Genomic DNA, 9,682 nt, shown 5'->3' with positions numbered 1-9,682 from the left:
CCAGGAAGACAGAGTCTGGCATGCAATGCCGAGGTTTTTGTACCGAGGTGCATGTTTAACACTTACTCGTTTTCAGCTTCACTTCTCTTGCATGCATGCCTTGATCTCAACATACTGAGGGGTTGGTACGAGGTCTAGTCCAAAATACTTTCAGGAGATGAGCCTCGGCCTGAGAAATGTCGAGGTAACGATGCCGAGGTCTGTAGAAACACTTAGCGCGTATCGCAACTCCTTTGGGCGCATATCGATCAACTTGTCTTCCGGAAACAATAAATTTCAGCACACGACTCCAAATGCTTTGAAACCAGTTCCATAGTCAAGATGACTCATTCAGCTCAAACTTTGGTGAAGAAACCATCGGAGCTTGGGAAGTGGAAGGCTCCCCGGATTGCTCATCTTTGCACCGCATTGGAATGACCGGAAAGTACAGCTTTTAGACCGATGTGTACTCCGGAGACAGTATCTTCCAAACCACCGCTCCGAATTGAGCGAATTTAGGCGTTCCGGAAAGAGAATTCATAGAACTTGAATATTGATGTAGGCCCCGTAAACTGGTTCGAATCGGAAGGGCTTCGTCCCACGTAATCTTTGAAGCTCAGCTGATCGACTTTCGGGTGCATGCGAGACAGGTTTGTTTTCTGGAGGCAATATCTCTCTAGTCACTGGTCCGAATTGCGTGATTCTAACTGTTCTGGGATCTTGGCTTGATTATCTCAAACTTTGATGAAGACCCCATCAACTGATTCGGACTGGAAGGTTCCCCGGATTGGTGATCTTTGAAGCACGCGGGTGAAAATAGGTTTTAGCCGAGAAATGCTTCCCGCGGTAAAGAAAATGTCCGAGAATCATGTACCGCGGTAAGCTTTTTAGCCGATAAAACTTCTTGCCTCGGCGTAAAACTTCACCCGATACTAATTTTTAGCCGATAACGACCACCTGATAGCGATTTTGGCCGATGTTTCGGTCCAGCCGGTACGAGTTTTTGCCAAGAAATTTCTCCAAGCGGTTGTCACCATTTTTGACCTTTTTCTTCACCGTTTTCATTCCTGATCCTCCTTTTGAGCTCCAAATAGCTTCCAAAGCACCTGATAAGGACTTTAAAACATGCAAAACTCTTTGGGACCTAATGCAAGTCCTAAAGACTCAATATACATGAGAAAACACATGATATGGACTCTAAAATGCAGGATATATAATGCAAAATATAGACATATCACCTTTAAGACTCAAATTGGGACATCTCCTTTCAATCTGCTATATGGGAAGAGCTGCCACCTTCCTGTTGAGCTGGAGTACAAGGCACTATGGGCTGTGAAGTTGCTGAACTTTGATATCAAAACAGCTCAAGAGAAAAGGATAATTCAACTCCATGAGCTTGAGGAGATCAGATTGGAGGCTTTTGAGAGCTCCAAGATCTATAAAGAAAAGACCAAGGCTCTACATGATCAAAAGATTATGATAAAGGGAGTTCAAGGAAGGTGATTTGGTGTTGCTGTTCAACTCTAGGCTTAAGTTATTTCCTGGAAAACTTAAGTCTAGATGGTCTGGTCCCTTTAAGATTCTTGAGGTTAGGCCATATGGAGCTGTTGAGCTAGAAGGCAAAGATGGTCAAGAGTTTGTGGTAAATGGCCAAAGGATCAAGCACTACCTAGTCTCACAAAGGAAGGAGGAAGCTACAGAAGTTTCCCTTCTTGATCCACCACCAGCTTGTTAAACAGGTTTTCAAAGTCAAACTTAGAGACTTTAAAAAAAGTGCTCTTGGGAGACACCCCAAGCTTATCCTTTGTAAATATGCTTTTGATCTTTTCTTTTCTTTCTTTTTATGTTTTAGAACTTTTTGATGGGTTTTGTGAGTTGATCTCAGGTTCCAGGTGATTTGTAGAGGCTGTGGCTCACGGACAAAGTGGAATGGAGCATGTGAGAGGGCTGAGAAGAGGGTCTAAGGCATGGAAACTGATGGGCACCTGTGTGCTGCTTGGTTGTGCGGCTCGGTCAGGGTAGGAACCATCTCGCAGAGGAACTCGCTATTAACTCCAACTTGAGTCTGCGGGTCATTCATCCAGCAGCAGAAGTTTGAACACGAAAAAAGCCTAAGTGTTAGAACTGCGAGATGGTCGTGCGAGATAGATGCAAGAGAAGCTCAGGCCGCACGGAGACGCGCTGTTGACTCCGACCTGGTGCTGCGAGACAAGCCGAGACGACCAAGCCGCACACGGAAAGAAAGTGGCCAAAAAAATCCGAAGTGTTGGAGTTGCGAGATAGGACTGCGGGTCGGATGCACAGAGGCCAAGCCGCATGACCACGCGCAATTCACAACGGGTTGGTCATTCAAAACAGTCCCAAAGGCCGACCAAGTCGCACCAGAAGAACACACGCCTAGACGTCTAAGTACCAGAACCTGCGACCTGGGCGTGCGGCTTAAACCAAGGAGAGACCAGGCCGCAGAGGAACTCGCAAATTACACCGGGATAGTTATGCGGCTTAGGTCAATGTCCTCCCAGGTCGCACAGCAGGAAAAGAGGCCGAGGTGTCTAAATATCAGAATGTGCGAGATGGACGTGCGGCTCGGATAAAAAGAAGACCAGGCCGCAGTAACATTCGCATTTTACACCGACCTGGTCATGCGAGTCGATGAAAGAAGAGCCCAGGCCGCACACCAGAAAATAACATGTGGCGTCTAAGTGCTAAAAATGTGCGAGACAGGCCTCCGGGTAAGATTAAGAAGGCACCAGGTCGCACGAACATTCGCCGTTTACACCAGCCTGGGAATGCGTGTTGGTTCAAGGAGCACACCAGGTCGCACGATGTAAAGAAGCAAAACATCGGCCAAGGTTTAAAACGTGCGACCTGGGCATGCAAGATGGTCCGGAGTTTGCCCAGGCTGCACATTAGTTCGCGGTATACAGCGATTGTGACATGCGGGACAGCAGGAGGTAGGGCCAGATCGCAGCATGAGAAAAGAGTTTAGATCGTGCAAGGGAGATTTTTGTGCGAACTGGGCATGCGAGACGGTCAACACCAGGTTCCAAGTCGCACACATAAGCACATTTTACTCCTACTCAGTCTTGCGGCTCGGTCACGGGAGTTCTAGCCCGCACAAAGGGAAAAAGAAGTCTGGTCAATGAAAAAAAGGAGGAGTCAACGCCTTGACTGGTCAAGGTGGATCTATTGACCACCAGTCCAAAGGCCGCACATTAGTTCGCGGTTTACACCGATTGGGACATGCGGGACAGCACGAGGTAGCGCCAGTTCGCAGCATGAGAGAAGAGTTTAGATCGTGCAAGGGAGATTTTTGTGCTAACTGGGCATGCGAGACGGTCAACACCAGGTTCCAAGTTGCACACATAAGCACATTTTACTCCTACTCAGTCTTGCGGCTCGGTCACGGGAGTTCTAGCCCGCACAAAGGGAAAAAGAAGTCTGGTCAATGAAAAAAAGGAGGAGTCAACGCCTTGACTGGTCAAAGTGGATCTATTGACCACCAGTCCAAAGGCTGCACCTAGTCCCACACTCTCTCTTCCTCACCAAAATCACGAGTTTGCTTTCTATACCCATTTGTTTCCATTGCTTTCTTCATAACTCTCTCATTTCTTCACCAAATTCGTTGATTCGAAGTGCTCTGAGCTCGTTTTCGAGTTGGTAATCTCATCCTGTTAGCATTTTGAACTCGTTTGCATCATAATCCCAAGGTATTCACTCTGTTAAAACTCATCTATTTCCATGTTCTTAAATGGTGATTTTTGAGCTTCAAAGTGTGGAATCAATTTTAATAGGTTGTTTTATACCTTGGGATTATTTTTATAAATGCTAGGGTGCTAGATTATCATGGAAAACAGAGCTCTTTCTTGTTGATTCACTGTTTTAAAATTTTGAAAATTGTTGCAAAATAATTTATGGAAAATTTGATTTTTCTTGAAAAAGTGATGAATCTGTTTCTTGCTGAGTCTTTGCTTTGCACTTTTTTTTTGCATTGCTATGAATTCATTGGACTGATGCTTGGCTTGAGAAACTTGTTCATGTGCTTTAGAAATCGATTTTTGCAGCAACTTTTCAAAAATTTTGAGAACTTTGTGAAACTTGATCTTGTGCTAACTTGTTTCTGAGAAAATCTTTTGCAGATGACTGAGAGAACCAATGCTCTAGCCCGCATGAAGAAAGGTCTTGCATTTAAAGACAAGGTCTTGGTCTCAGGATCTTCACAGCCAAAAGGAAATGGCCAAGGCAGCAAGAAGGGCACAAAGCAAAGAAGGAGTGAACAAGAGCCAAAAAGAACAAGGAATGAGGAGAAGGCTTTGGTGGCTGCTTCTGGTTCAAAAAAGAAAGGAAAACAGCTGGCTGTGGTATCTGAAGATGAACAAACTGAGAGTGGTTGAAGCAGCTCCGCTGGAAGTTCTCAAGGCGCCATCGAAGAGGCACCCAAGAGGATCAAGAAAACTACACCAGAAACACATGATTATCTTGCTAAGTTTCAGCAAATGGGGATCCAGCAAGGGAGGTTCCCTGATGTGGAATTTTTGAAGAAGATTGGGATCTTTGAGGATGTCAAAACTTTGCTTGGGAACATGGGCATTGAATCACTCTTGGAGCTGAGAGAGATCGCATATGAAGAGGAGTCTCAAGAGTTCTTGGCTTCTTTTGATGCTTTTATGTACTACCCAAGGGATTCAAGGATTTTTCAAGGGGATGGTCTTGGATACATGGAGTTTACGGTGAAAGGAGAGGCCTACAGAGTGCCATTCAGGGAATAGAATGAGATATTTGGGTTTTCTGCGCCTAAAAACATACCTCTCTCCAACCAGATCGGTCTCAGAAAGGAAGATGTTCAAGCTTTATGGGGATCAATAGCTTTTGGGAAGTACACAGCTGGAGCAGCTAAGTCCTCTTGGATAAGAAATCCAGTGCTGAGATATGTCCACAAGATCCTTTCTCACAACTTCTTCTTCAAGCTTGATGTTGGGAGAGTTCATAAAAGTGATCTGAATCTCCTTGGTGTGGGGCTGAAACAATTGATGCCAACTTATGATAATGGGAAGCCCTATGAAGGATATGCTTACACACCTTGCCTTGCCTCTCAATTAGCAAGGTCTTTGATGTTCTACAAGGAGTGCATTTGGGGTTCAACAAAGAAGGATGCAAAGTTGGCCTATGGTTGGGTTGTGACAAAGATTTTGAAGGCAAGAGGATACAGGTTTAAGGATAGCAAGGCAAGGTTTGATCTGATTAATGAGGCTCATCTGTGCAGAATTGGTTTCTTTCAAGGAAGAGTTGGGGCCAAGCTAGTTTACAACTTCAAGTCTTTTATTGATGAGCCAGTCCAAACTCTCCTACCCAATCCTTCCATCACCACAGTCCAAGTAAAGCGCAACATTCACTTCTACTTGTTGAAGGAAGAGCTTTACAATGTCCAAACTGATCCATCAATTCTTAAGTACAAAAACGCTTGCAGAGAAGAAGCTAACAAGGAAAAGAAAGCAACCGCTGAAGCTGCTGCCACTAGTGCTGCTGGTGCTGGAGATGAAGGTCTGCCTCCACCCCAAAAACGTTATGGTGGGAACAGATATCATTTTGATGATTACAACTGGGAGGAGCCAGCCACTTCAGGGTTTAGAGCCCAACAAAAGATTGGTGTCCTTCAACAATGGTGCAAGTACCAGGACAAAACGATACACAAGATGGCAAAGTTGATATGTCTATATTTTGCATCATTTAGATTGCATTTTAGAGTCCTCATCATGTGTTTTTCCATGTAAATTGAGTCTTTAGGCATCAAAATAGGATTTAAGGCTTGCATTAGGTCCCAAAGAGTTTTGCATGTTTTGAAGTCTTTATCAGGTGCTTTAGAAGCCATTTGGAGCTTAAGAAGAGGAGCAGAAAAGAAAACGGTGAAGAAAAGGGTTAAAAATTGTGAAAACCGCTTGGAGGAATTTCTCGGCCAAAACTCGTACCAGCTGGACAGAAACCTCGGTCAAAAAGCTTACTGAACGCTCATTATCGGCCAAAACCCTTACTGATCGACCAAAATCAGCCAAGGTCGAGTATCGAGTGCAAATTACCTCGGGTTAAGTTTTTGGCCGAGGCGAGAGGAATTTTACGGCTAAAAAGCTTACCGCGGTACAGAGCCCTCGGTCATTTTCCTTACCGCGGGAAGCTTTTCTCGGCTAAAACCTGTCCTTGCCCGCGCGTTTCAAAGATCCCGAAACAGTTGGAATCATCCAATTCGGACCAGTGAGGAGAAAGATACTGCTTCCGGAAGATGCAGCAGTACTGCGCGTACTCGAGAACCGAACAGCGGACTTCAAAGATCAAGAAAGACGGAGCCTTTGCGGTCCGAACTAGCCTGCCCGGTCTTCATCAAAGTTTTAGATCTGTGAAAGATCTTCTCAGAACGCTTAGAATCACTCAATTCGGAGCAATGGTTTGAAAGATAAGGTCTCCGGAGTTCACATCGGTCCAAGAGCTTATTTTCCGGTGATTCCAATGCGGCGCAAAGATGTGAAATCCAGGAAGCCTTTCACTTCCCAAGCTCCGACGGTTTCTTCACCAAAGTTCGAGCTTATTGAGTCATCTTGACTATGGAACTGGTCTCAAAGCAATTGGAGTTGTGTGTTGAAAGTTACTGCTTCCGGAAGGCAAGTTCGTCGACACGAGCCTAAATGAGTTGCGATACGCGCTAAGTATTTTCCCAGGCTTCGGCATCATTACCTCGACATTACTCAAGTCAAGGCTCATATCTTGGGAATATTTTGGACTGGACCTCGTGCCGATGCCTCGGCATGTTGGGATCAAGGCATGCACACGTAAGAAATGAAGCTGGAAACGACTAAGTGTTGAACGTGCACCTCGGTGTCATGGCCTCGGCGTGAATGCCGGACTCTGTTCTCCCGAACCCCTCGACTACCAAGCCCCACGACATTCTATGGCGAGGTCCCTTGTCACAACCCCAGAATCAAGAACATGACGGCTCAAGAACACACACGTAAAGATGGATCAAAGACTAGGGTTCATGCATGTTCTTGACGTGTTCTTCACGAGATCTCCATTTGGATCTTGGCTCACGTGCACTCCTCGACATCAAGGCCTCGGCTTTACTCTCCGACACACCGTGGCACTCACCCATCGACCCGAGAAGGCGGCTCAGTACCCGGTTTGTTCCGGGCTGACCCGCGACACTTTCCCTTTGTTATAAATACATTTTAGGACCAAAAACCTAAGGATCTTATCTCTTATCATATTTTAGCTTTAAGAACTTGCCTCTTTTGTGAAACTTGATTAATCTAATCCGATATCTCGTTTCTGCATCTGAATTTTGTTCTTTCTTTAATTTCTTTTATCATCCACATCAAACTCCTTATCATGACTAGCTACACGTCTTGCAAAGGACTTAGTGAGCTCGTTATGATCAGTGAGTAGTCGTTCAAGCAGCTTTAGATAGGTAGATTAGGGTGCTTTCAAGATAGATTAGTGGGTTCAGGTGTCTAGTCTTGCATGTTTCATTCTTTAACCGACGAGATCTCTAAGCTGGATCCAAGCACATCACTTGAGGTTCAGATCTGAGACATATGTTGCATCAAAAGTGTTTGTAGAAATGTCTGAACCACTCGGTTAAAGGTTTAAGAGTCTTTCATCGCGAGAGTGATAGTTTGTTCTCTTAAATGACATTTTTGGACTGAATCTTATTGCTGACTGATTCATGCTTCTCAAAAGGGATTTTGGTATGAAAGAGGATCAGTTTAGATGTTTAATACTTGCATGAGAAGATTAACATGCCTCGAGTCCAAAGTTAAATGAAATCGCTTGATAAAATGATTCATTAACCCATTAGTTTAGCTTGGAAGCACCCGAGTCAAGTATCCTGTCTAAAGCTCCTGCCTTTATCATATATTATCATTATCCGAACCATTTGCTTGTCATTTGCATCCTTGCTTAGTTTAAATCTCATCTCTTGTTTCATTTACATGCTTATTTACTTGTTAAACAGTTTAGCTAAAACCCTTATCATTTCATCTTGACTTAAGATCGCAAGTAACATAGATTAGTGTCTCCATCACAAGTTTGGTTTGATAACCCCTTGTACTACAAGGACAGGGGTATTGATAACCTCTTTAAAGAGTATTAACTCTTAGTTATCAATTGGTGCCGTTGCCAACTTGTGGGAGCATTAGTCTCTTATTTGTTCTTAAGATCAAGACATTACTTTCTTTTCTTTTACTGACTCTTTTGCAAGTTCTTGTTTTGATTTCAGGTGCATGAAAACCAGGTCTCCTAGCACAGAACCGCCTTTACCATACGACAATAACATCAAAAGGATCGAAAGGCAAGCTCGCGAGAGAGAACGGCACTTTGAACGACTTGGAATGGCAGAACAGCAAAGGATCGAGCAATAGGCTCAAGAAGCCGAGCACCAGGCTCAGGCTAATCAGGCGCAGGCAGGAAGAAATGAACAACAGGCCTACGTTAATCAGCAACAGGCTCAAAGAAACGAACGGCTTGCTCAGCAAAACCAACAACAAGCTAATAGAAATGAGCAACAAGCCCATCATGTTCATCCGCCACCGCCACAAGCTCAGAGACAACCTCCTCCGGTCTTTGATGGAGAAAATGACCGAGCTAATGCGCACCAATATAGAGCCGGGATTCAAGCAACACCGGTTCAAAATAACAACTTCAAAGTTAAAGCTTCCCTGCTCAATATGGTGCAGAACTCAAAGTTTCATGGTCTAGCCGGAGAAGATCCTCTTGAGCATCTAGATCAGTTCGATCGGGTCTGCGACTTAACCAAGATCAATGGCGTCTCAGAAGATAGCTTTAAGCTACGCTTGTTCCCATTCAGCCTCGGTGATAAAGCTCACCAGTGGGAAAAGAATCTCAAGAATCAGATCTCAAGTTTCACGCAACACAACAATGAGAGCTTTAGTGAAGCTTGGGAACGGTTTAGGAGCTATACTAACCAATACCCACACCACGGCTTCTCAGAGGCATCCCTCTTGAGTACTTTATACCGAGGTGCACTCCCCAAGATCAGAAACCAACTCGATACAGCTTCAAATGGAAATTTTCTTGGGAAAGAGATCAATGCGGCAATGGAACTAGTGGAAAACCTCGCCATGTCCAATGACACGTATGGTGAAGACTTTGATAGAGAAAACCGTTTAGAGGGATCTAGTGATGAACAGCGCATGAAGAAGGATAAAAGAGAGCTTCAGAGCAAGCTTGACAAGGTTTTAATAGCGACTCAAAAGCCAATACACTTCGTAGGTGAGTTTGATGAGCAAGGGCCAAGTTTTGACAATGTTAATGAAGATGGTCTAACTCAAGAGGAGCTGAACTACATAGGGAATCAGCAGAGGTATCAGCGGTTTAACAACTACAGCAATAACCCAAACCTCTCATACCGAAACCCAAATGTAGCTAACCCTCAAGACCAAGTGTACCCTGCTCAACAACAACAACAAAGCTATGCTCAAAAAGCTCCTTTTCAGAATACCTTCCAGCCCAAGCAACAGTTCAGTGGGCAACAGCACGGATACACTCAGCAGACTCAAGCGGCTCAGGGTAACAACTTCAACAGCCAACCGCAGCAACAGAAGTTTCCACCAGGGTTCAATCCGCAGCCGATGGGTAATCAGCAACAGATTCAGGGAACAGGTCAGAATCAGATGGGAACCGATGTCTGTGGGATTTT

General features: G+C 44.7%; 1 non-coding gene across 1 annotated transcript; it reads right to left on the bottom strand.

Moving 5' to 3' along the window:
- Positions 1-8,861: 8,861 nt before the first annotated feature.
- LOC112082626 lies at positions 8,862-8,968 on the bottom strand. The gene has a single exon (XR_002897296.1). It is a non-coding gene; the product is annotated as a small nucleolar RNA R71 (small nucleolar RNA).
- Between the last annotated feature and the right edge of the window lie 714 nt (positions 8,969-9,682).

This window comes from Eutrema salsugineum, unplaced genomic scaffold (genome assembly GCF_000478725.1).
Source record: "Eutrema salsugineum unplaced genomic scaffold, Eutsalg1_0 scaffold_8, whole genome shotgun sequence".
Lineage (NCBI taxonomy): Eukaryota > Viridiplantae > Streptophyta > Magnoliopsida > Brassicales > Brassicaceae > Eutrema > Eutrema salsugineum.
Note: the sequence above shows the minus strand (reverse complement) of the source record. Positions and strands in the feature narration are given on the sequence as shown.